Below are 26042 nucleotides of genomic sequence, written 5' to 3'. Positions count from 1 at the left end.
GCTTACAACTTGGGGACTTGAGGGACCACACTCTGATGAGTACCTTGGCTTTGCTTATTGAGCTCATGAATCCTGGACAGGGTACTGCAGAAACTTCCCACCCAGAATCACGAGGAGGCACAGGCCAAAAACGTTCTAAGAAAAGCCAGTTTCCCCTCCTAGGCAAAGGCCTGGGAATAAAGAGGCAGGTTAACAACGAAAAGAAACCTTTTCGGCAAAACCTTCCCTGCTGCAGCCAGGTGCCACGGGAAGAAACCGCTTTCTGTACTCCCACACCACCCCCACCCTCTGTTTCAGTCCATCTTCCTTCCCCGCTGCCCCGTGGAAGCAGGCAGTGCACTTCCATTCCCCTGAGGGGTGGAATCAACAGAACTGGGCAGGGTGCTGAACTTCCACCCTCCTCTGTATGGAGCAAGACAGCGCTCTGAGGCAGTGCCAGGGAGGTAAGAGCAGGGTCCAGCTCCAAGCTGAGGTTCTCCTCTCTCTCACCCTGCAGCAACAGCTTCTCTCCAGGGGATTGCACTGGGGCTTAGGAGAGTCTGATCTCAGACTCGCTCTTGATGGAATAAGTCAGTGGCCCATTTTTGCCTGGAAGATGCCAGCAGAACCAAGTAATAAAATGAATTTCTACACCTCCACCTGCAACAGGCAGGTGACTCAGTTCCAGGGTATTGGTGTTGCTGGGCCCAGAAGGAGGCAGAGTCTACATACCCACCTTGCTCTCATGCTGCCTTTCAGCAGGAAACTGCTGCTAAGTAAAGGTCTCCAGGATACAATAAAAAATACCGTAAGAACCAGGAAAACCACAACATGAATAAGAACAACCAATAACAGATCTCAACAGTGAGATGAACCTGGTGTTGGAATTCTGAAAGAACTTCAAAGCAGCCATCACAAAAATGCTTCAACAAGCAATTGTTATTATTATTGAAACAAATGGGAAAAATGGGAAATCTCAGAAAAAGTTCATGGGCCCAACATGATGGAATTTTTTGGAATGATGGAAATATTTCATAACTTGATTGTCATGTATGCCTTTTTAAGAGTGAAAGAAAGTGAAAGTGTTAGTCACTCAGTTGTGTCCAATCTTTGCGACCCCGTGGACTATAGCCCATCAAGCTCCTCTGTCCGTGGAATTTTCCAGGCAAGAATAGTGGAGTGGGTAACCATTCCCTTTTTCAGGGATTCTTCCCAGACCAGGAATCAATGTCTCCTGCATTACAGGCAGATTCTTCACTGTCTGAGCCACCACGGAAGCCCATTTTGTGAGAATAGCTAAACTGTATACCTGGAGTGGGTGTATTTATTCTAAGTAAATGATATTACAGTCAAGTTGATTTCCCTGGAGGAGGACATGGCACCCCACTCCAGTATTCTTGCCTGGAGAATCCCATGGACTGAGGAGCCTGGTGGGCTACACTCCATAGGGTTGCAAAGAGTCAGACACGGCTGAGCAAGTGACCCAAGTTGATTTACAGTAGTGCATGGGGCCACTCTTCACCCTTGGAGATTTATTCAGTAGATCTAAGATGAAGTCCAACAACAGCAACAAAAAAATTAATGCCTCAGGTGATTCTGAGGCTGCTGGTGGCTCTTGTGAACTCCTCATCTCTCCAGAGTAATCTAGACTAGTTGTGAATTCTTAAGAATATCAGTCTGTTAGCAATCAGTGCAAAAAGAAACTTGTTATGGTAAATTATGAATTACCAGATAAGTACTTGCAGAGTAAACAATATATAATGAGAAACCATTAAGTGCATTATCCCCTCATGGAAATAAATTTTTGTTTTTTGTTGGGTAATGTTGTAAAGAATATTACTTGGTTATCCTTAGAAGCTGTTGCTTCTGTTGCTGGGTCATAAAAACCTGCACTGTGGTGTTATTTGCTGTCTCCTGTTTGACCACACCTTTCTCTCCTTTCCTTTTCAGAACATTGTCTCCTTGCTGGCTAATGACAGGATGGATTCCACATCTGCCTGTGCGAGCTACTGCCGCCTCGACAGACAGTCGTGGTTTTCATCAGTACCTCCCTGGGGGTGGTGCTTTCTGTCAACATCCTGCTCTTAACAGAGGCTAGGAAATGATTCCTAATCCAGTCATTACAGCTTTTAAGCCTCTCCCATTGGCCTCACTGTAACCCAGTGACTCTCATGTTGCCATCTAGGCTGGATTTTCTAATCCTGCCAAGGAAACCTATGCTTTCTTCCCCACTTACGCAGCAGGCTTTCTCCCCCTTTAGTCTTCCTGGTACATCTAGAAAAGTGCAAAGTGGCTAGGGCTGGATGTGAAGGGGGGAGGGGGTTGTACTTGGAGTTGCTTTCCTGCCAAAGCAGCTGGGGTCATTTGTCCAGAGCAGAACTGGTCACAGCTGCATCAGAGGGTCAGCTGCCTGTGTCTCCTGTGTCTGAACCAGTGAGCTTCTAACACTCCTCTCTGGGTGCTAGAAGGAGTCTTTTTTTTTTTTTTTTAAATCTGTTAACAGATTTAAAGTAAGCTGTGTCTGGGTGTCAGAGTTTTATTCCTGATAGCTTTCTGTTTTGATACTGTACCCTTGGAAGTACCCTGGGTCTGGTTTCTCCCCTTTGAATAATAGATGCCTAAGATTGGCTGTTGGTAGGATACTTTCTCTCTGAGTTCACTCTGGGGTTCTCCTTTTTCTTAGCAGAGCTGAATCTGGTCCACGGGTCATTCTCCCGGTCTCTAGCCTTCCTAAGTACTCATGCTTACGTAGCTGGTCTTCATTTCTGTTGTGTGTTTTTATGTGTGTCACAGTTACGGTCATCAGATGACTAATGTCAGAGAAGGTCAGACAGAGTTATAGCTTCTAATCATGTTGACCTTTTGGTAAGGGAATTATTTGTGGGGGGGAAAAATACACATTAAGAATCTTCAGTGTGCATTAGAGGGGATAACACTTGAAAAATGTGCCCATGATAGCTGTCTCCAAATATTTATGTGGATTGTGGTTTCTAAGAGAAATTAGTTTTTTCTTTCCTAATGTAGAACCAGGGCCAGTAATAGGAAGGAGTAGAGAAATGTATTATGACCCTGTTTCAGGAAGAACATTCTGACAAGGCTTTCCAAAATACAGATAGTAAGTGTCACGTCACTGAAGGTATTCAAGGGAGGTATCGGGTCGCTGAGAGTCGGACACGACTGAGCAACTTCACTTTCACTTTTCACTTCCATGCACTGGAAAAGGAAATGGCAACCCACTCCAGTGTTCTTGCCTGGAGAATCTCAGGGATGGGGGAGCCTGGTGGGCTGCCGTCTCTGGGGTCGCACAGAGTCGAATACGACTGAAGTGACTTAGCAGCAGCAGCAGCATGGGTCTGGTAGAGAAGGTGTGGCTATTGGGGAATTTCTAAGAGTATTTTCTAATTTCATCCTCTGTTTATTTTGAGTAAGCCATGAATGTAGCTGTAGAACCATTTCTGGCTAAAGGGCTAACTAACCTGCTTACTTGTACAGTAAACCTGGGTACTAGTAGCAAGAAATCTCAGCGTTCCCTCAGGCAGCCCTGGAAAGACTGTGTGTGCATCTCTCTTCCTGTCTTTCCTTGAGAAACCTGCATTATAGGACCCTTCAGTTGTGGTCCGTTTTTATCATGTGTTGTGTGCATGGCCTTTTCCAGTGTCCCTGTTGTTTGACGTAAGGAATAAAGCCAAATAATTGACTGTTAATCCTTCCTGGGATTGAGGCAGGCAGCTTCTTGGGGAGTGGGCCCCCATTCCTATTCTAAATGAGGCCTCTCTTATTGAAGCCAAAAATAAACGGGATTGTTCAAATAAAGTGGTTGTTCAAAGAAAAATCATAACCTCTCCCCTCACCCCTTGCCTTCACTTGCCCTTCTGTGGTTAAAAGCAACTCAGGGTGTTTGGAGGAATAATAAAGGCACAGTCTCTGAAGGGAACTTGAGAGGTGTGTCTCACTTTAGCTCATGGGCATTTCTAGGTGACCCCAGCAAGTGTGGCCACTAGTGAAGCAGGGAAGGTTGCTAGTTTATGAACATTTCAGCATGGGGGATTTTCTTCTTGCCCCTTGCAGTTTGCTAATTGGCCTTTCAGGGGTTTCTAGTCCCAGAAGCTTTTGCGGTTGTGTTTTGGTATGTGTGTATGTAGTGTTAATAGTCACTTATTGGAATAGTTGTGTTTATTTTAAATTGTATTATATGTCTTTCTAAAAGATGCTCATCAGATGATAGCTCAGTGGAGATACTTTGGTTTGATTGAAGATGTTTCTCCCAGGTTATGGGAGAAGCAACTAACATTTCTTGAGCAATCTCTGTGAGCATTTCCCTTATATGTAGACCATAAAGTAACATTTCCCAGGGTAGGTACTGTAGGCTAGTGCCCTCTGACACTACCGCAAGGCCCTTAAGGCTTGATTCCTAAGACATGTTTGTATTCTTAATGATTCTCAGCAGAGTACTTTGAGTTTAGTAGGTGATCAATAAGTGTTGAATTTTGTTGAACATAAAATTGCTTTCAAATAATTTTTGTTTCTTCCTTTTAAAAAGAATACTTTGGAGAAAACTTTCTTCTTCAGGTTCATTGCTTCTAACCCCTTCTTGTAACACTCCATAAAAGAGGATTTTGGATGGTTTGGGGGAAAGCTGACCCATGTGGGATGCGAGGGCATTTGCATTTGATTAGGTTTCTGGGGACAGATCATTCATGTTGGTACAGACTCTCTGCTGTCTCCATAGCAGGTGTGGGTTGTGTACCATATGGAGGCTCAGTGGATGATATGCAAATAAAAAAGTAAGAAAATATGATTGTAAGTATAGCTGATTTATGATGTGTTAGCTTTTTAAATTGAAGGGTGGTTGATTTACAATATTCTAGTTTTAGCCAGTAAATATTAATGAAGCACCTGCTGTGTAAGGCATGCGTTCTCAGTGCTATCTGAGTCTTTGCAACCCCACAGGCTGTAGCCCCCCAGGCTCATCTGTCCATGGGATTCTCCAGGCAAGAATACTGGAGTGGGTTGCCAGTTCCTCCTCCATGGGATCTTCCCCACCCAGGGATTGAACCTGCATCTCTTGTGTCTCCTGCATTGGCAGGCGGATTCTTTATTATTGAGCTACCTGGCATAGTACTTGCTACAGAGACACATAGAAACAAATAGAAAAGAGTAATTTTTGCCATTGAGGATCTTATCATCTAGTGGGAAAAGTAATATCTATATACATTAAAAATTGATTAACAATTTAAAGGAATTCTTTAGGATCCTTAGATTGTCTAATATGGTAGTTCTCAAATGTTAGTGTGCCTTGGAATCACCTGGAGGGCCTGTTAAAATACAGATTGCCAGGCCTCACCCCCAGATTTTCTGACTCATTTTTCCCGGGGGGTCCTGAGAACTTGCAGTTCTGGTCACTTCCCAGAAGGTACTAATGCTGTTGGTCCAGAGAACACATTTGGAGAAGGCTGGTGTGAAGGATTGGTCCTCAACCTTGGCTGTATAGTAGAATCACCTGGGGAGTTTAAGACATCCATGTCAATCTAGACTAATCACATCAGAATGTCTGTGGAGTGGGACCCCGGCTTTTTTTTTTTTTTTAAATCCCCCAGGTAGTTGTAAAGTGCAGTCAAGTTTGGGACTCACTGGTCTAACACACATTGGGAGTTTATAACTTTAGAATGCAAAGACAGATGATGTAACCATGGTGTAGGAGTATGGACAGATGATTGGAATTGTTTAAAATAATAATTCTTAACCTTAAAAAGTGGTAAGTGAAAACAAAGGGACGATTTCTGTTCTTACAAAGGTAATGCTGTGAACAAGTCCAGCCTGTTTTCTATCAATTTCTTGAGACAGACTGATGAGCTTGTGAGCTCTTAGGAATAGCATGGGTTTCCATCCAGCAAGGGCTCAGCAAGTAGGATTGAGGGGCTTGATGTCACCATCAGTAACAAGCATTCACTAACTACCCTCTCTTCTTCCTGATTTAGACCTAAATCTGTTTTTATCCAAACAAGCTTGCATGTCTGTGTATTTAGACTGAGGTGTGGACGGGGGCTGTGGAATAGTGATAGTGAAGCTTTAGAAAATGAAAAATGCCAGTTATAAGTTTCATCTCTAGAAGCCTCTGTTTATTCATATGTAAATAAAATACTGCACACAGTTGTCAATATTCAATGTATGTAAAATTTTAGGAATTTTATGTAGTAAAAAAAAATTTTTTTAATGTAGTAAAATTTTAGGAACATTGTTCGTTCATTTTGAGACCTCCAGAATCTAGCAGTGTGCCTGGCACATACTGTCTGCTCATTAAATTCATGTTTGTTGAATGAATCATAAATACTTTAAATCAAATACCTATGTATTAACAAGGACAAGGAGAGCTTGATCTTAAAAAGCTTGACCAGAAAAGGCTGTCACCTTGGGCAAAAAATCTGTTAAAATAAAGGAGTTGCAAATGCAGCAAGTAAATCTGGAAATACATTGTCTTAATAAGTCCTAGTCATAGCTACTTAATACCTGAAGAAATCTTGCCATCTCAGTTCCAATTGGTATTTAGCTACATCAAGTTTTAGGTCCTATTGTTAAATTTTATTTTTAACTTTATTCAGTTTAATTGATTATAAAATAACTTGGACTATAAGAATAAGCCTGTGGTTAAATTTCTTGAAACTACTAGAGCCTCTGTTTCAATGAATTTCCTATGGTCAGAAGTTATTAAATTAATACTGGAGATTTGGTACGTCTTATAATCTTGACATCTACTCAGGCCCAGTGGAGTGATGTACAGTGAAACAGTGTCCTATGTTGGTGAGAGGGCACTTATCCATCCACAGGTCCTGGGAAGCATGATGTAACTCTGGTCTAACTGCAGCGTCTGTGTTTTTTGGCCCAGGGCAAAGAGGAGGAGGGCTGGTAAAGGAACCTGATCGGACCATTTGATGCTAATTTCACAGGTGGCTGGTCAGTGTGTGCTGGGACTGTTGTTATTTATAGAGCTCTAAGTGGATATAGCTACACCCAGGGACCTGAGAGGAAGGCTTGCATCAGATCAGGGTGCAGTGGTAAAAGCACAGAACGGAATCAGGGGCAAATGGTCACTGATGGTGTCAGTGCTGGAGTTAAATAGGATCATTAATGGCTGTCAGGATTTCCACTAGCACCTCATTGCCTTTCCTGAAAACAAGCCACACACCAAACTGAAATAACTGTGGATAGTCAGTCTCTCCCTTATTTTTAATTGGGGTTGATAGGATTTTAAATCAGGTTGACTCATTCTGATTTCAGCCACAATTTGAAGAGCTATCCACAAAGCTATAAATTAAATAATTGGAATTATATTTCTAGAGGCAGAAGGACTTGATTGACTCCCCTGCTCTTAGTGGAGAAATTGAGATCTAACAGGGTTTCATAACCAGCTGAATTTCACAGTTGTGAATCTGGGGCTGGAATCTGGAACTCAAGATCTCTCCAGTTTAGCTCTTTTTGTCTCTATCATATTAGTTCTCTAACTAAAGTACACTTCCCTTTCTTTAAAGACTTTGTCTTCATAGCCTAGATGAAGGTTATCCTTTGTTATGGTATTTCCTCAGAATTACTTTGAGAGTTAGTTGAAAACATGGTTTTGTTATTTCCATTACTTAAAATGAAGAACAGTATTCAAATTCCTCTGTTGATAATACATGTGCCAACCACCACCAGCTTTTAGGAACGGTAGTCCCTCCTTGGAGAGAGAAGGGCCCCTTGTGGGTGCTGGGGCTAGCAGAAGCAGGAAGCTGCGACCCCCGCGGGGCGGGTTAGCTTCTGCCAGGGGGCTGGAGGCCCCGGCACAGCACCTGGAGGCAGTGGGCACTGTGAGTCACAGTTCGGCCTTGGCATCAGCCCTGGAGACCAGCTCTCCTCAGGAGAACTTTCTTCTGCCCCACCCTCAGTGGCCTGTTGTCAGAGGCCTAGAATAATTGTTTGTTTAAAGTTTTACTAGCTAATTTGCTGCACAAAACTGACAGGCGTCTCTATTAAGCATATTTCCAGTCTCTTGGAGGCACTTCACTGTGTGACTTGGGATCTAACCTCAGTGTAGACTGCAGTGGCTGGATTGTGTTTGTTTGTTTTTCTCTCCTTCCTTTCCCACTTGTTTCAAAGGCCACACACTAAGCTCTGGAGAGGGAGCTGCCTGTGGGCTGAGAATTGGCTGCCTCACTCAGGCCAGCCATGTGGCTGCTGGAGCAAGTGCCTTTGGGTCGGTCGTTCTCAAGTTACCGTACGCTGGCGTGAAGGCCTTTTTTCTGTGTTGGACCCTAAATGTGGGCTTTCTATCAGAAAGACTCATTAATTCCCCATCTGTTAGCGGAGGTGGGGAGATTCAGCTCAGTGTTTCTAAACTTTCAGAATGGATGCTGTATCTGTGGGTCAGGTTAATATATCTGAGAAGGGGGCCAGGATTTAGATCCTTGCATTATACTGAAGGACCAGGATCTCTTCCAGTGCTCATGGTTTTTCAGGTTCCTCCAGAAGAAGATGGATTTCAGGCCTTAGGGAATTTATTTGTAGCATAATCAGTTCTCAATTACTTGTCTTGTAAATGTTTTCCATCCCAGAGACCTTTCCCCAGTGGGTCTCCAGGTTATATTCCCAGGCTACCTATTTGGTATGCACTCAGGGACTGAAAGATAGTTTTCTTCTTGATTTTAAGAAAAGCTGAGAAGGAAATCTGCTGTTAAGAAAAAAAAAGAAATCACACCTTATGTTACAGCCAAGTATAAGTAGCTTTTGGAGAGCATCCTCTATTGGGAAGAAACTGTGTGTTATGTTGCCTTGTCATTGGGAAGTTGATTCGGGTTAGCTATATTTTGGAGAAGGCAATGGCACCCCACTCCAGTACTCTTGCCTGGAAAATCCCATGGACGGAGGAGCCTGGTAGGCTGCAGTCCATGGGGTCGCTAAGAGTCGGACACGACTAAGCGACTTCACTTTCACTTTTCACTTTCATGTAGTGGAGAAGGAAATGGCAACCCACTCCAGTATTCTTGCCTGGAGAATCCCAGGGACGGGGAGCCTGGTGGGCTGCCGTCTATGGGGTTGCACAGAGTCGGACACGACTGAAGCAACTTAGCAGCAGCAGCAGCAGCAGCTATATTTTAAGTGTCACTGCTGTGCCTTGCAAGAGTATTTCCTTTTCTGGAAGGCTTTTTTGAGTCACTAAGATTAATTTAAAGGGGCTTTAGGTACTTAGTAATAAGTAATAATCTTAGTAATAAGATTCTGGTTGTATGGTTTGTTGTGTATTAGCAGTGGCTTAAAGTTACCTCCTCTGCCCTGGGTCTCTTACCTCTTAGCCATACCCAAGTGCATGGTCCACATGTTGTGGTGGTTCCTTGGCCTGCCCAGCCATGCCCTGTATGCCGAGTAAGCCCTTCGATCCTCTCAAGGGTTATCTTTTTTTTTGCTTCACTTGTCTCACTTGACGTCTCCGAACCTGCCATGGCTTGAAATACTGCTGCTCTGGTGGCTTCTCTCCTTCGCCTCATTGAGGATCTCTTTGAGATACATGCCATTCTTTGCAGATTAGAACATTCATGTTAGAGGGAGGGTTGGTTTTAAACTGGAACTGGTAAGATGTCAGTTCAGGAGGGCTAGACCCATGGTGATTTTAGGAGGGGTTACCACACTGGTCCTTGTAAACCACGGGGCTTGCGCTGAGCTGGACAGTGGCCGTTTAAGTAGATGCTTCCCCTCCGATTGCAGAGTGGCTCCCAGCTGGCAGATTTCTCTTTGGGATTCAGTTTTCTTGGCTGCTGCTGTTTGTTGTGCTCACACAGATTTTTGCGGCATCCTTCCAGGCTCTTGAGTCTTTTCCAAGCAGGAGAGCTAACAGAATGCTTTGCCCTCCCCTTCTTTTCTCTTTTTGGATATCCCATGGCTATTAGGGAAGGACTTCCTGTGAAATAAAATGAGGGCAAAGGAAAGTAGCAGTAGCATGCCTGTGGCATAAAATGCTGTTAGCAAGCTTGAGGCATATCAGAGAGATTGGTCCTGAGAGTAACATTTGCTGCCTTTGTGCTTTTGAACTTTTTTTCTTTTTCTTTGCCTGTTTCTGAGGTCTGAGATTTATCCTGAATTTAAGAACGGACTGTTTTTGATCATTTGAATAGGTATCACCGTTCAGCAGGGAATACATGTGCAGACTGAGATGTCTCTTAAAGCCAATTTGTAGTATAAGTCATTTGAAATGATTTCTTTAGTTGGTAGTGCGTTTCTACTTCAAATTCTCTTCCTGGATTTATGCATTCATCTCCTGTTTTACCAGGTGATTTGCTTTTATTGTGCTGCTGTGACAGCCCCCCACCCACCTTTAACTACCACCCCCAGACAGTTGAGGAGGTTGAGCAGTGTGAATAGGCGTTGAGCTACCCAAAATGACATCAAGTGCCAGTCACACAAGATTGGAAACACGGAGAATCTAGATGCCAGCAAAATCTCCCTGCCTGCTTGATGAAGCGATTACAGAAAAGATTATGTGGACCTTTAACATTGATTTTGGAGAGAGTCAGTTGGATGAAGTTCCAATGGGAAATCAGTACTTAACTGCCAGCTGGAAAAATCTCAAATCCTGGAATGATCTTTTCTCTCACAGTGTGGAGTACCCAGCCAGAGGAGAACCCAGCCCCTCCTCCTCAAGGTCCAGTTATCTCTTTGAAGGGGAGGAGAGGGGATGGATGAAGCTGTCTTCACCTACGCTGTAGCACGTCAGCCCAGAGGCTTTTGGTTTGCTTTGCCCCTTTGCTTTTTCCCACTTTTGGGTTTGCTGTTGTTTTTGGGGTCTGAGGGCCTTCTGTCCCTTGGCAGGCTCTGAAGGAGTGCCATCAAGGAGATGGGTTCTGATTTCACACAGTCTAGTTCTGCTAAGAGGACATGAACATCTGGTTGACCCAGAACAATGCTAAGGGGAACTGGAGAGTTGTTATTTGTAAATGTGGAGGAAGAAAGGAACAGATACCGGGAGGCAGTGCACGACATACAGCTGATGCCTTCAGAGACTGGGGGCTTGTCTTTCTGTGATTCTCTGGTAACCATGGAGGAGGCAGAGTGAAGACACATGTGGCTTCTTGGGTTTAATTCCAGTGCAGACGTCAACATTCTGCTCATTTAATTCACTCATTCATTAATTTCACAGATATTTCTTGTGTTCCTACTATGTGCTAGGCACTACGTACTAAGGATACACTAGCAAATAAGCAAATAGGAAAGGTCTTTGTCCTCAATGATAGTTAAATTGTAGTGAGGGATAGTGGTGAGAACACATTTATGGTGATGATGGTATAGGAAATAGTATGAAAGAAGAAAAAATAGAAGAAAATGGGATAGGGAGCTGTTTTAATAAGTGTGGTCAGGGGAGGCCTCTTTAAAAATGACCATGAAATAAATAAATAAATGATCATCAGAGACAATAGAGTTTTTATTACCTTAAATATTTTAAACACTTCAATTTTAATTGATTTTTTTTCCCCTTAAAAGTTTTGAGGGTTTTTCTAAAGACATGGCTTCCCTTTTTATGTCTGGATGTTCAGCCTTCATTAGCTGGATTAGAGTTCATCATTAGCTGCTTTTAGTGTAGCTTGTGTTACGACAGTCTTGGATTTTAAGAGTATTACTTTGCATAAATTTTTTCTGTGTGCTTGAGAGCCTCCTTTTCACTCCAAACGGATGTTCATCAGGGTTTGTTGTTTTGTTTTAAATGGTCATAAGTAACTTTTGGGAATCTGAAGTATTAAAGTCCCGTCCACGAAGCTGAAGTGAATGATAAACAGTCCATAAACAAAGAATCCCTTCTGCAGAGCAGAGTGCCAACAGCTGTAAACGTAACTCGGTGGCTGGCTGACAGCACAACCCAGGGCAGTGGCTTTTCACTGTCAGAGGGATGGAATGGTGTTGTGTATTCTCTGGACTATCTTGAATAACAGGACTTATATTTTCTGCTAGCTCCCCTGAAAGGACTGTATTGTATGGAAAGAAAACCCTTGTTTGTCATAGCCCTACTGTGTGCTATGCTCTTTGCTGTTGGATCACACCTGATTACATCTATTCCACAAGACACCCCATCACAGTAGTTTTTAAAACATCCTTTCTTAACCCATTAAGAAAAATGACAATCAGCATTTTTCTAAAAAGTGGAGTCAGACAGATGACATCAGAGTATAATGTATCACACTAAGAGTGTGTACTGTTTCAAAAAACCTTTGTTTCAGATGTATGTGTATACAGATGTGTGTGTGTGTGTGTATGCATGCACTGTATGCTTGCCTGTATATCAGATCCTGACAATAATGTATTTTTATTATGTTGTGCTTTAAACAGTTTGAAAAACATAAGCCTGTCAGATGAAGTTTGGTATCACTTACAGATGAGGAAACTGAGACTCTATAAAGTTAAGCAAATTAATCATAGTAAAACTTGAATTCAACTCTTTATACATTTGATCTAGGACATGACAGTTTTGTCACAGGACTTTACACCTCTGATGATTTTCTAAGATTTCAGAGTTCACAAAGACACTGACTTGCCCCTGAACATTGTTTTAAAATTACCGGTTCCGAGTTTGACTGGTTTCTCAAAATATCTCTATACAGTCTATTTCTGTAGAAGAGAAAAGAAAGATGAATCTAGTTATTTGTCTTTATTAACAGACAAGAAAAATCTAGAAGCTCTTTTCCTCTCACAGAGAAGGACAGCTTCATTTTAGCTAAGAAGAGAAACTAACTGGAATCAGTAGTCTCTCCAGCATTCAAGAAAACTTTGTGTTGGTGAGACCAGTGTCTATGTGGTGAGTGGGTAGACACAGCAGGAGGACTCTGCCACCTTGTGTGAAATGTTTTGGTTTTCACTAATCAGGCGCACTTTTGAATAGACTTAACTAACATTTGTTCTCGTGACTACTGTTATAACATCTGGCACCAGTCCAACCCACTTTCCCGGCCTCCTGGGAAAGGGGTGGAACTTTCACGATGTTTAAGCAGCTATTTTGGCCTTAAAGGACAGGCTTTTCAGAGAGGCACTATTTTCCCTGGCATTTCTTCCCTCTTGCCTCTAGTCACTTTTGAATGAATTCCTGATTGCTTCAGCTAGACCTTTTCTTTTTTGCACAGAAGAAATTGACCTTGTTGCAGATGCCAGAAAAATACAGTGAATACCTGCTACCTACTACTCCCTTATCTTTCTCTCCATACTGTTCTGTTACCCCACCCCACCCCAGCCCCCAATAAAAAGTGACCTTTTGGCCCAGGGCTCTATCTGAGTGTTTTGTGTGGCAGAGCTGTCTCTGGCTGACTCCCAGGATTGTTAATGACTTCCTTCTCTGTCTCTAAATAATTGCTTGAAAAGACAGCTGTGGAGAGACATTGCCCCCAGCTTGCAGGCTCATTAATTCCAGCCATATGGAAGAGGGTGCAAAGGAAGAAGGTGGAAGTTACTTTGCCAAGAGTAGCAAGTTGGGGAAAACAAAAACACAGGCTTTAGGGGAAGAGCAGCCCTGCCACATTGGAGACTAGACTTGGAGTCTGTGAGGTCGGAACAGTCTGAAGAAACTTCATGCATTAAATCCAAAATAGAGGAAGACAAACTAAGAAGCAGTTACTGTATTCTAAATTCCTTACACTGGGGTTCCTCTGATATTGTTGAATATAGAATACTTGTTTGTGTGTGTGTGTGTGTGTGTGTGTGTGTTCCTCTTCAAGAATAGAAATATCCAGGTAGTGTGAAAAGTCCAAGGAACGAAGCAGGGAGATACCCAAGAGATTCCCGAAAGTCAGACTTCATGGACTTGACCATTATTCATAACTTCTGCTTTTGTCTATTTTCACAGTGGCCTTTGAATCAAGTTTGACAGAAGGTATTCTATATCTTACTCCTTAAAAAAAAGAAGAAAGAGGAAGGAATAGTCCAAAGTTGCATAGACAGAAGGAGAATCGAATAAGTGTAGGGAGTTAATACTCCAGTTATCTGTTCAACTGAGCTCTAATACTTCTAGCACTCAGGTTCATAAAAGAAACAAGATAGGCACTTGATTTTTATACTCCAAAAACAAGAATCGTATCAAGTTTCTAAGGGTATGCAAACTCTTCCTGAAACCAAATTATAAAACAAGTTTATGCAACTCTTTAGACAAAGGGCATTAAACAAATGAATGTATGATGCAGCAACAAAGGTCTCCAAGTAGATGCTGAACTCTTTGAAGATGCAGAATTCTTCTTATGGGTGATTTTTTTTTGGTGTCTGCTCCACAAACATCAGTTTAGTTCAGTCACTCAGTCGTGTCTGACTCTTTGTGACCCCATGAATCACAGCACACCAGGCCTCCCTGTCCATCACCAACTCCTGGAGTTCACCCAGACTCTTGTCCATTGAGTCGGTGATGCCATCCAGCCATCTCATCTTCTGTCGTCTCCTTCTCTTCCTGCCCCCAATCCCTTCCAGCATCAGAGTCTTTTCCAATGAGTCAACTCTTCGCATGAGGTGGCCAAAGTATTAGAGTTTCAGCTTTAGCATCAGTCCTTCCAAAGAACACCCAGGGCTGATCTCCTTCAGAATGCACTGGTTGGATCTCCTTGCAGTCCAAGGGACTCTCAAGAGTCTTCTCCAACACCACAGTTTAAAAGCATCAATTCTTCGGCGCTCAGCCTTCTTCACAGTCCAACTCTCACATCCATACATGACCACTGGAAAAACTATAGCCTTGACTAGACGGACCTTTGTTGGCAAAGTAATGTCTCTGCTTTTGAATATGCTATCTAGGTTGGTCATAACTTTCCTTCCAAGGAGTAAGCGTCTTTTAATTTCATGGCTGCAGTCACCATCTGCAGTGATTCTGGAGCCCCCAAAAATAAGATCTGACACTGTTTCCACTGTTTCCCCATCTATTTCCCATGAAGTGATGGGACCAGATGCTATGATCTTAGTTTTCTGAATGTTGAGCTTTAAGCCAACTTTTTCACTCTCCTCTCTCACTTTCATCAAGGGTGTGGGTTTAAGGGCACGTTTGCTAAGTGCAGCAGCATTTCTAAGTTTCCTGTGGTGCCTTGTTTTTTTTTTTTTTTGCCTGAAAAAAATAGGCAAGGTGGGTAGCTTCCATTAAAGCAGTGGTTTTCAAATTTTGATGCACATTAGGATTCCTTGAGGCACTTTAAACAGTACATGTGCCCAGGCTGCATCCCAGACCAATTAAATCAGAACCTCTGATAGTGGGTCCCAGGCATCAGTATTTTGTAAAACTGATTCCAAAGAGGAGCCTAGTTTGAGAACCAGTGCGTTGTGATCTTTACTTAATGTTAATTCCTTCACATGAATTTTTCAAGTAGTTAAGTCCTAAAATGCTATTATTCCATGTTGCTGATTTAAGGATATCTGTGTAGTTTCTATTAACATTCTCTTTAGAACATTGAAACTTGCTGGGACCAAGGGCCACTACACCTTTCTTCTTTATAACCAGAACCACAGTGTTCATCAAGAAGTGATGTCGAATCAGCCTCACCTCATTGTGGTTCTTGGAGAACACAGGACCTTAGATGAAGTAAGGGGTAAACTTGTACACAGCAGTAGGTCATGTGTGTAAATGTGTGTTAAGATTACTCTTGGAGCTCACAATTATTTCTGATTCTGAATAGATTGTTGTGTTGGAGGAGTGCCACTGTCTCTCTGAGACAAGGAGAGACATGCATTCCCTAGTTCCTCTGGAAGTTAAAAATACTTGTCATTGTTACGTTTAATTTCTGAACTCTCTGATGCTTACAAAGGTGTCTATCATATGACAGTGGATATTTGTTTTAAAAAAATCAATTCTTTTAACTTTGAACTTGGAGGAACTGAAGCTGTCTCAAGGGGTTGAAACCTCAGAGAAATAATTATTTTTTTATGTAATCTGGATTTTACCACAATCCAAACTATGCCAATTTGGGATAATGGACAGCGTGCCTGTTTATTGGGGTTTGTGTGCGTGCGTGTGTGTGTGAGAGAGAGAAGGAGTGAGAATGAGGAAAGAGAATGTGAATGAGAATTATCTGGAACTGAAGCATAGCGAAGCACATAGTAGAAGTCACACAGGAACAGTGTTCTGGTTAGAGCCGCTTGGTCCTTTGGCCTTGGTCAAGCAGGAACCTCTGCTCCTCGGTTTTCTCACCTGAAAAATTGTAATACCTGCCTCTTGGGATTATTTTGAAGGTTAAATGAAATAGTTTATAAAGCACTTACGATGGTGCTTAGCACATTCCCACTACTATTTAGGTGTTTATTAGAGCACAGTTACAACTTGTCCCACTAAGAATATTTTAAAACTGTAAGATTCACGTGATGCATTATTCCATAAAGACTGTTAATGAAGATGCTTTAACATTCCTAAATTACCTTTCCTTTGCCTGGTCAGAAAGTTCTTCTTTCCAACCTAAATTCCTTACACTGTGCTGCTACTGAGTCTCATGTGAAAATGCTTGTCCCCTGAGACACCCCCTAGTTCTGTCCTCATGGACCTGAAATGCAGTGTATTCCCTCTCTGGCCTTAATTCCTATGTTCTTACTTTCCAGTTGACTCCTCGGCTCCACTAATCTGAACCCACCCCAGTTTTTTCCATGCTGTTAAGCAGAGATGTGCTTGAGGCTGGTTACCATACTGTGGGCAGATGACCTCATAGTTTCTGATGCCATCTTTCAATTTATATAACTCAGCCATGAGCGTGCTTTTTAAAAATAATGGCCCTAAATTGCTGACATTTTGTCATCTGCTCAGACTCGTCAATCTTTCTGTGTTCCCTGGATTGAATGGGATCAGCTGGAGCAAGATGCCTCTGTGCGGTCCTGCATTGGCCGCGCTTGGCGAGTGACCTGCAGTAGGGCTGTATGTTCCCTGGGATAACATGGGTAATGATTATAGCGACAATGCTGCTATTGTGTCCAGAGGTTTGGGGCTGTAATTTCATAATGAAATTGAAAAACACGAGATTAAAAACCTGAGTCTAGCACAGTAATTATATTTAAGTATCACAAATCATCTCCCTGTGTTTAGTTAGGTGTTTGAGATTTGGCCTCTCTTTGTGGAGTGCGGTCACGTCGTTTCATACGTCTGCAAAATGGAAGGCTTCTAATTTATGGCCAAAATGTGGAAATTGGTTTCTGTTAATGGGAAGGTGACGAGAATGGCATTAAATTTGAAGGAGCTTGTTTGCTTCATTGACTAGAGTCAAGAAGGGAGGTTGTAGAACAGCTGCCAAGGTAAAGGTATGTTTGGGTCTTTTCATGGTTTAATTCCCAGATTCTCAGATGTGACTACAGGCATTCTCTTTAGAACTGACATAGACTGGCCTGGGAAGTTCTGTGGGCTTCCAGAATGCAGTGCAGTTGCAGGGGTATAAACGCCTCTCCTGAGACTGAGTGTCTGGTAAGGATGAAAGACAGCTTCCAGCTTGTTCCTCACAGGTAGGTAGGTGTGGCTCCGGCTGTACCTGGCCTGCTCACTGCTGGGGAACTTACCTACATCCGCAGGCGCACTAGTCTGACTGAGCCCTGGTGGGATGGGAGGTGGGAAAGGTGTAAGTGGTGGTGGCTGGCAGGCGTTCCTGGGTGGTGAAGAATGGGGAGTTAGTTAGGCTCAGGGCTGTTCCTTAATATGAAGTTAGAGGGGAAGGAGATTTAAGACTAATATCTCCTTCTCCTTGATTTCTAGGAAACGGCAGATATAAAATGATCATAGAAGGAAGTTGTGAAAGGGATAATTATTATTGTCAGTCATCTGCTGATTATCTACTATGAGCCATGCACTTTTTGTTACCATCTTTAAACTTTACAGCAGACACTGCTATAAGGGCATCCTGTCCCTATTATACCTCCCACTGCCACATAATTTCTGTTGATGCAGGCACTGCAGATTATCTCTGCTTCCCCAAACCTTTCCTTTCAGATTCTCTTCGATTCGACAAGGCCAAGTACCTGGAGGATCTAAACTGCTTTGGGCCGGTGTTTGTTGATGACAAGTGTACAAGTGTGGTCTGCCCGTCACCAGCATTGAAATCACTTGGGGAGCTTGCTGTACCTCCCAGGCTTCATCAACATGCCCTACCCAGAGACATTCTGGGTCAATTGGTTTGTGGGGAGAGGGTTTGAGGTCTAGGAATGTGGATTTTGAACAGCCACCCTGGGGATTCTTATTTACAATAAATCTTGAGAATCATTGCCTTAGGGCTCTCTCCCCCAGGAGCAGGGCTGTTGCAAAGGATGTGCTAAGTTGAAATTTGCTCTGTGGTGTGTGGGCCTGTTGCTTAGTCTCCAGCTTAAGCTCCTTGTGTTCGGTGGAAGGGCCTACTTTGATTGGTTCCATTTGCTCTGGAAGGGCTGAGCTTCTCTGCAACTTTACCCACCTCCAAAGACTTCAAATAGAGAGGAGGAAGGCCTGCCAGGGAAGAGGGCCTATCTCCAGCAGTAAACTTGTCACTATCTAGGACCTACGGTCGTTTCTGTTTCCGCTGGAAACTCACTGAATGTTCTAGCAGTATTTGTATTTTTGATGGAGTATTTAAAAACTCGCTCAGTAGTGTCCGACTCTTTGTGACCCGTGGACTTGTAACCTGCCAGGCTGCTCTTGTCCATAGGATTTTCCAGGCAAGAATACTGGAGTGGGTTGCTATTTCTTCTCCAGAGGATCTTCCCAACCCAGGGGTCAAACCTGAGTCTCCTGTGTCTCTTGCATTGCAGGCAGAGTCTTCACTCACTGAACCATCGGGTGAGCCCTATATAAAAACAGCATTTCAATTAAATTGAGCAAACGTTTATTGAGTAGTTGCTGATGCTGAAGTGTTGTTCCAAGGGGGAATGGCATACATAAATTAAACAGTTGCCAGCCTTCATCCAAGGGACTGTGCTCTAATGCTCTCATCAGTCCTGACACAGAACTGTGGCAAAATAACCTGTGACCTACCATAAGATGGGGCTTCTGAAGAGAAGAGTCACCACAAAGCACTCTGGGAACGTTAGGGTGGAGACAGTTCATTCCAGCTAGGCAGAGGCTTCTTTGAGGGAAATGGCCCAGTAGTGCATGGACAGAGGAGCCTGGTGGGCTGCAGTCCATGGGGTCACTAAGAGTCGGACACGACGGAGCGACTTCACTTTCACTTTTCACTTTCATGCATTGGAGGAGGAAATGGCAACCCACTCCAGTGTTCTTGCCTGGAGAATCCCAGGGATGGCGGGGCCTGGTGGGCTGCCGTCTATGGGGTTGCACAGAGTCAGACACGACTGAAGCGACTTAGCAGCAGCAGCAGCAGCAGCAGCAGTGTTTCTCAACCTTGCCTGCATTTTAGAATCACCTGGGGGAATTTTTTTTTTTTAATCTTAATATTGAAGCCGTACCCCAAGCAGTCAAATCAGAATTTCTGGAGTTTGATCACGGGCATCAGTTTTTTTTTTTTTTTTAAGGCTCCCTATGTGATTTGCCTGGGCAGCCACAAGACTGAGAGCCACTGATACAGAAAGACAGATACGCTGTGATTGGGATGAAGGATAGGCAGAGATGGAAAGGTATTCTGAGGATGAAGAAAGACCTAGCCAGAGGCAGCAGAGTGAAAGCTCCAGTTGGAGAATGCTGCTCAGTGGGGTGTGACTGGAGTGCAGGACTCCTGGAGTGAGTGAGGAGGGAAAATTATTATGCTAATTAGGTGGGATTGGATTAAAGTGTTGTGCCAAGGAATTGGGAGATGTGTTTTTGCGCTGTTTGGACCCCACTCTCACCTCACGTTAACATGGAGATGAGCCTCGAAAGCTTGTTGCTGCCCAAGGTACTGGCCGGTCAGAGCGGGGGATAGGACACATGCTCGTTAGTTCCTACTGCAAGGCTCTTTGCCTTAGACCATCCTTCTCAAGCTTGTGCCACCTTTAGCGTTTTCTCTTGGCATCTGTTCTTTGCCAGTTTTCTTTTATAAAAGCAAACTGAAGGTAACTTGGGATCAGTGTGGTAGGAAGATATTGAGGTTAGGCAGGAACACAGCAGTAGTTTTCCTCTTTTTTACTGGGCCCCTGTGAGGATGATGTGGGAGAATTGCAGGGCATACTGGGGGCAGATGTTTGCGAGGAAAAGTATGTATGTTTCCATGTTCTTGCAGCTGCATCCATTTTGTGCCTGATTCCATGGAGGCCTGGTACTTATCTGCTTATTGCTGTTTCCGGGAAGTTAATTTGCAGGTGCTATAAATATGCATGGTTCATATACTTCATTTATTCTTTCTCCCTTGAAGCCTCTCCTCTTTATTAGGCACTTTGCATTTGTCTGTTCGGTGCTTGTACTTTTTATGTCACTATTTCGATAGTAATGTTACAGGTAAAGCCACTCAATTATCTCGGGCTCTTTCTGTGCTTTGGGCAAGTCCATTTGTGAAGCCCAGGGGGAGGTCCACGGTTCCAGGTTTTGTTTCTTGTTACATGTAGAAAAACCAGGAGCGTTTAGGAGAGAACTTGTTTTCTTCCATTAATAGTGTGGAGGCTGAGCATTCACAAAACAAAAATCTAAAATAGTTCATAAAATAATGCTATCCATATATCCACCTTTCCATTCATCTGTTGACACACTTGTTCCTCCCAACTATCACCTGTCCATTTAGAGAAGGTTGTACAATATAGTCATTCAGAATACCGAGACTCTGTAACCAATCTGCTTGATTTGAAATGGTGACTTTTCTACTTGTTTAATTCCATTTTCTTTCAGTTTTATTTATTAAATTTGCTTTTATTGATTTATTTATTTGGCTGTGCCAGGTCTTAGTTGGAACATGTGGAATCTAATTCCCTGACCAGGGATTGAACACAGGCCTCTGCATTGGGAGCACAGAGCCTTAGCCACTGGACCACCAGGGAAGTCCCTCTTTCTTCTTTAAAATGGACATAGTAATAGTAATAGTCTCACAGATTTGTGATGATTAAGGGATTAATGTATGTAAATTGCTTAGAAAGTACCTGGACCTAGGGAAGTTGTATGTTTGCTGTGCTGTTATTATTATGTTTGCTACTATTAATCATTACATATAACATATATCAGCAGATAAATTTGGTATATTGGCTTCCAGTTTTGTGACTGTAGAATTTATATATAGAAAAAAAAATTTGGAAAGGGAGTTTTGGCTAGATCATGAAGGGCCTTTATTGCAGGTTAGGCTTCCCAGGTGGCACAGTGATAAAGAATCTGCCTGCAACACAGGATACTCGGGTTTGATTCCTGGGTCGGGAAGATCCCCTGGAGATGGAAATGGCTGCCCACTCCAGTATTCTTGCCCCCAAAATTCCATAGACAGAGGAGTATGGAGGGCTATAGTCCATGGGGTCACAAAGAGTTGGACATGACTGAGCGTCCGAGCATGTGTGCAGATAGTGAGAAAGCCTTCTGGTTTTGATCTTGGTAATAGATGTCCATCAGAAAGTTATTCTTGCACCTTTGTTCACAATAAATCATTTGCAGAATCAGAACAATTAGGGGGCGATTTTAATGGTCCAAGGTACAGTGAAACAAGGAAATGAATGAAAGTAGTGACAACAGAAATTGATACTTACATTTGGACACTAAAGATTCTTTCTATGGTTAGATTCTGCTTGGCTTGAGAAGGCGAGATGGGCAGTTAATTTGGAGACACAGTTTTGGTGAATTGGTGCTCTCCCTCACCATCCTTGATGAGACGGGAGATTGCTGTGAAGGTCTCATTGCTGGTTATTGGAGGCAGAGTGGCTAGTGCTGTTCTGTTCTGTACTTTCACATGGCTCGTTATCAACAGGGCCCAGATAGCTCTTGAAGCAAGCCTGCCTATTCTTCTTTCCACCTAATTGCCGTGTGGAACTTGGGTTCATGCACAAAGTTATCTCGATTAAACAATACATTTGTAAATGGAGCTGTAAAAGTTCATATACTACTTTGAGAGGGCCCTTTCAGACGTTAACATTCAAGGCTGCTGTGGTTGGTCTGAGAACAGCTGTGGTGGATATTTTCCAGATTCCAGGGTGTGACACCTTCGGTTTTCTGTCCCTATTCATGTCTTGTCTCCTTCCACAATCAATAGACAGTGAAGTGAAAAGATGTAACCTAACTGAAGATAGACGGAGTGGACCAGAAGTTGAAAATAGGGAAGAGACTGCACTGTTCTGCAGTCTGTCCCAGAGTCAAACATTTTTGTGGCGTGATCTGGGAGAAGAAAAACATTTATGGCCAGACCTCACTAAATTGAACAATTGTGGGGATGGTGCAGACAGATTTGTGGGGTAGTTGGAAAGAAATGCAGTTCTATTATTTTTAGTTATAGACTGGTAACCTGAGCAAGGCAATGAGTTATTGCCTAAGTGCTTTGTGTGTGTGTGTGTGTGGGGCGGGGGGGTTGGCCTTACTGTATAATTAGGAATATAAGTTATTAATATTAAATATCTTTGATTATTTTCCTCTCTTTGACGGTCTGTATGATCTCTTTTATGCTCTCATTTGCCCATAAAAGACTCTTTACATTAGCAATAAAACTTCCCTCAGCCTAACTTCAGTCCAGATTGCTCTAAAAATTTGAAGTAACTAGGGTACTTCTGAATGTGGAAGGTTTTTATTGAGAAGATGCAACAGAATCAGTACAACAGATACGAGTTCATTTACTCCCTCTTTGCACTTTGTGTTTTTTTTTTCTTTTAACTTTATTTTCATTTTTGGCTGTACTGGGTCTTTGTTGCTTTGCAAGGGCCTTCTCAAGTTGCAGTGAGCAGGGGCCTCCGTTCTTTTGTTGCGGTGTGTGGGCCTCTCGTTGAGACGGCTTCTCATGTTGTGAGGCTCTAGGTGTGTAGGCTTCAATAGCTGCAGCGCAGGGGTTCCACAGTTGCAGCTCCTGGGCTCTGGAGTGCGGACTCAGTAGCTCTGTGGCCTGTGGGATCTTCCCAGGCCAGGGGTTGAACTCCATGTTCCCTGCATTGGCAGGTGGATTCTTATTGCTGTGCCACCAGGGAAGTCTTTATTTTCTACTTTGAATGAGGGAATGGTTAAGTTTGAAGTTGTAGGATACTGCTGTCTCACCTCCACCCCCTAGAAAGTAATCTTGTAGGGGAGATGTTCTGGGACCTAGGGATGGTTTTGAGTGGTAGGTGGGGAGGAGTATTGCCCAGAGCCCAGGTGTCGCTGCCTTCTTGTGTAGAACTTAGTGGTTCTCAAACTGTCATGTGCCTGAGGATCATCTCCCCTCTGTCTCCCCAAGGGATGGGGTCAGGCTCTATGGATCTTGAGGAGTTGCTCTCTGGCAGAGACTAGGTTTACAAATCCCTATAGTCAAAGCTGTAGTTTTTCCAGTAGTCATGTACAGATGTGAGAGTTGGACTGTAAAGAAGGCTGAGCACTGAAGAATTGATGCTTCTGAATCGTGGTGTTGGAAAAAAACCCTTGAGAGTCCCTTGGACAACAAGGAGATTTACCTATAGGAAATCAACTCTGAATATTCACTGCAAGGACAGACGCTGAAGCTTCAATACTTTGACTACCTGATGGGAAGAGTAGACTCATTGGAAAAGACCCTGATGCTGGGAAAGATTGAAGGCATGAGGAAAAGGGGATGATAAAGGATGAGATGGTTGGATGGCATCACTGACTCGATGGACATGAGTTTGATCAAACTCCAGGAAATGGTGAAGGACAGAAAAGCCTGGGCTGCCGCAGTCCATGGGGTTGCAAAGAGTTGGACATGACTGAGGGACTGAGCAATCCAAACCTGGCCTGCTGTGCTCCCCTAGTGCCCAGTCAGCATTCCTGGGCTGGTAAGAAGGCAGAGGTTTCCTCAGCAGAGACGTGAAGCTCTTGCACCCCCCCCCTTTTTTTTTGTCCTTTTAAATTCACACTAAAGAGAATTTTAGATACGCAGCAAAGCAGGAAGGAAGACTGACCTTGCCTATCTCCATAGTCTCAGGGAGATAAAGGAAGTGCCTGCATTTGGAGGCAGCTGGGGATTTGTGGTGTTCCAGAAGACCTCAGCTCTCAAATGGGCTCTTGGCAGCCTCACTGATAATCACAGTCTGATCGCTACTGGGCTTCCTTATTTAAGATGCTCTTAAATTCTCTCTTCTAACAGTATAAGGTTATGTCTTCACCAGCTCCTCAAATTTTAAAAAAAGAAACAGAAGGAGGCAAAACAAATCCCAGAACATTTTCCTCTCCTCTTTCTAAAGGTTACAAACATAAATCATATTTGAGAACAATGAATGGAACTTATTTTTTATCTTCAGAAAGCTGGGCCTCTGGGCATCTTAAAAAGTCTATTTATTTTAGAAAGGAAGGAAACTGGTAAGGCGGAAGGGCTATGCTCCTGGGATCAGGAGACTTGGCTTTGCCACCAGCTGCCCGGGGCTCCTCAGTCAGAACCAGACTCCACTTTGAGCCACTTTCTCTCTCTCTAAAATGTGGGAGCCCTGAAGCTATTGCAGTGATAATGTCTTACGACTCTAGTGATGGGCTCAATGCCTGCATCGTAGACTTTTTGAGATTTTGTTGCCCTATTTCAAATTTGTGAGGTATGGCACGTACCATCCATCTTTGCCGCACTCATGGTGTCTTTTCACTAATGTTTCATAGAGTTGTGGTGTGCTAGTGCTGGGGGGACCCTACGAGAACAGGTGGTTCACCCTGTGTTTGTTTTACACATGAGACCGCATGGAGACCCCTACTCACTTTACATAAGTTTGAGGCATCATTTGGGGCCTTTTCCCCTTAGGGTTTGCCTTTCTCTTCAGTGTTTTTTAAAACATTGTGTTGCCTCCTCACCAGAGTGTTGTCTTTCAATCCCATATTCCTTTTGTTTCCCCTGCGACACTGGAGTATTCAGTTGGTTTTGGGCAAAAGTGTTCCTGTGGCCTCCAGTGTTTTAAAAACTATGCATTCCTTGTGAGAAGAATTTGATCATATGATGCTAATATATTTACACACTTCACAGACACATTTAAGCAAAGAGTCGGACATGACTGAGTGACTAACACATCATCTATAACCTTATGTTTGAAAGGACATTTCAGTATCTGATTATTGAGCGCGTACACTCAGAAACATTCAAATAACATCAGAGTCAGATAAACATGTAACAGGAAATTTGTTTCTAACTATTCGCTCCAGGTCAGCCTGCTCCCAGCTGCCTTTGGGTGTCAGGGTTATCTGTTCCTGTGTCAGCTTTGGGAATGCTCCTCCACAAAGTTCTGTGTAGCAAGACTGCAGGCCATTGAGAAAATGTGATGATTAAGATTCAGCAACTAGACTGGATGAATAGAAATCTGGGTAGCAATTGAGCTGGTGGGAGTGGGTAAGCCATAGTTATATCCGGGGTCACCAGATATATTCCTGGTGTAGAATTCCAAAGTGGCCCTTCCTCTTGGAGTCTCCTCCCACCCTGGGATTTGGCCAGTTCTCCTTGGCCAGATTTGGTCAGCCACACTGCTGGGGTGAGGTTGTGAAGCTACCTCTGCCCACATATTCTGGTTTGGTATTTTAAAAAATGCTCACTTCTCCACCAGCCTCGGTTCAGTCTTTTTAGTCTCTCCAGCAGTAAGTGTGCCAGAGGTCAGGAGTTCTGGCAGTGTGATTCAGCTCTGCTCCCCTGATAGCAGCTAGCACAGGCCTCAGGGCATAGAGCCTCCTAAGGTGAACTGACTCAGGTATCAGTGATTCAGAAGGCCCCACATGGTGGAGTCTCTGCCCACTTCCTCAGCCGTAAACAGACTCATAGCTCTCCTGGCACTTCTCTGCTGTCTTCCTGGAAAGGGCTCTGGTTTTGTTTCGGAGCCTTCTCATTTCTTTTTAAGTATTTATTTATTGATTTGGCTCTGTCGAGCCTTAGTTGCAGCATGTGGGGCCTTGAATGCATCACATGGGGTATTTCCTTGCAGCGCACGGACTCTCCAGGTGTGGCACACGGGCTCTGAAGCACGCAGGCTCAGCAGTTGTGGCATGTGGGCTTAGTTGCTTCCTGTCCCCTGCATTGCAAGGCAGATTCTTAAGCACTGGACCTCCAGGGAAGTTTTTTCCCATTTGTTTCTTTTCCCTCTGTCTGAAGGATCAGTAC

At 43.4% G+C, this 26042-nt stretch overlaps 1 protein-coding gene and 1 long non-coding RNA gene across 9 annotated transcripts in view; both read left to right on the top strand.

The window, feature by feature from the left end:
- Positions 1-26042, top strand: part of AUTS2 (activator of transcription and developmental regulator AUTS2) — a 1221294-nt gene that overhangs the window by 170143 nt on the left and 1025109 nt on the right. The window lies entirely within an intron of this gene.
- The window catches only part of LOC133238917 (uncharacterized), a 158083-nt gene that overhangs the window by 44816 nt on the left and 87225 nt on the right, over positions 1-26042 (top strand). Inside the window, exon 2 of the long non-coding RNA XR_009733675.1 lies at positions 1-26042. This exon is cut by the window's left edge and continues 15001 nt beyond it; it is cut by the window's right edge and continues 87225 nt beyond it. This is a non-coding gene — a long non-coding RNA (uncharacterized LOC133238917).

Source organism: Bos javanicus, chromosome 25, assembly GCF_032452875.1.
Source record: "Bos javanicus breed banteng chromosome 25, ARS-OSU_banteng_1.0, whole genome shotgun sequence".
NCBI classification, from domain to species: domain Eukaryota; kingdom Metazoa; phylum Chordata; class Mammalia; order Artiodactyla; family Bovidae; genus Bos; species Bos javanicus.
Note: the sequence above shows the minus strand (reverse complement) of the source record. Positions and strands in the feature narration are given on the sequence as shown.